Source organism: Branchiostoma belcheri, unplaced genomic scaffold (assembly GCF_001625305.1).
Source record: "Branchiostoma belcheri isolate BF01 breed outbred unplaced genomic scaffold, Haploidv18h27 scaffold48, whole genome shotgun sequence".
In the NCBI taxonomy this organism is placed as follows: domain Eukaryota; kingdom Metazoa; phylum Chordata; class Leptocardii; order Amphioxiformes; family Branchiostomatidae; genus Branchiostoma; species Branchiostoma belcheri.
In genome coordinates this window covers 389,483-390,182 of record NW_017804109.1, presented here as the reverse complement: position 1 = coordinate 390,182, position 700 = coordinate 389,483, and the positions used below count along the sequence as shown (strand labels likewise).

General features: G+C 42.9%; 1 protein-coding gene across 1 annotated transcript in view; it reads left to right on the top strand.

The window, feature by feature from the left end:
- LOC109479310 (IgGFc-binding protein-like) overlaps positions 1-700 on the top strand; it is a 5,725-nt gene that overhangs the window by 381 nt on the left and 4,644 nt on the right. The window lies entirely within an intron of this gene.

The window sequence follows — 700 nt, the reverse complement described above, 5'->3', positions numbered from 1 at the left end:
CGCGCGCGCGCGCGTGTGTGTGTATGTTTGCATGCGTGTGTGTGTGAATGTGTGCATGCGTGTATGTGTGCATGTGTTTGTGTGTGTGAATGTGTGCATGCGTGCAAGAATGTATCTATGTATCTATTTGTGTGTGTGTGAGAGAAAGTGCCTTTCCCGAGTGTAAAGCTGTTGGAAATTCAAGCTCAGAACCTAGCTTTTAGATAGCAAGTCAATAACCCTAGTCAGAAGGGGCAAGGCCGCCGAAATAGTCAACCATGTTCCTTTCTCGAAAACAACAATAGATAATGTCATGTGTTGCCATAATTTAAGTACAAAATCCTTAAGCTCTGCCACGTCCCTAGCTCCGGTTGTTCACAACTCATTGGGCTATAGGGATACGTCCAACCCTGATTATGCGGCTTGGCGAACAATACAACATAAGTTGAGACCAAAACGTACTCCTATTATTCGTACGAACATTTAAAGTTTTTCTGCCAATAACCGAAGTTAAGGCTAGTTGTATGATAGACTCCACCAACAGTGAAAAAGAGTTTAATTCATAATTATTAGACTTCTAATGATATCCTAACTTCGGACAAATAACCACGTGGTGGATAAACTGAATGTGGCCCTTAACGTGGCACCGCAGCTTCAGCCTGTGAATCTTTTGACACGTATCGAAAAAAATCTCCCTCTGACGCAAGTAGCTACCAAAACG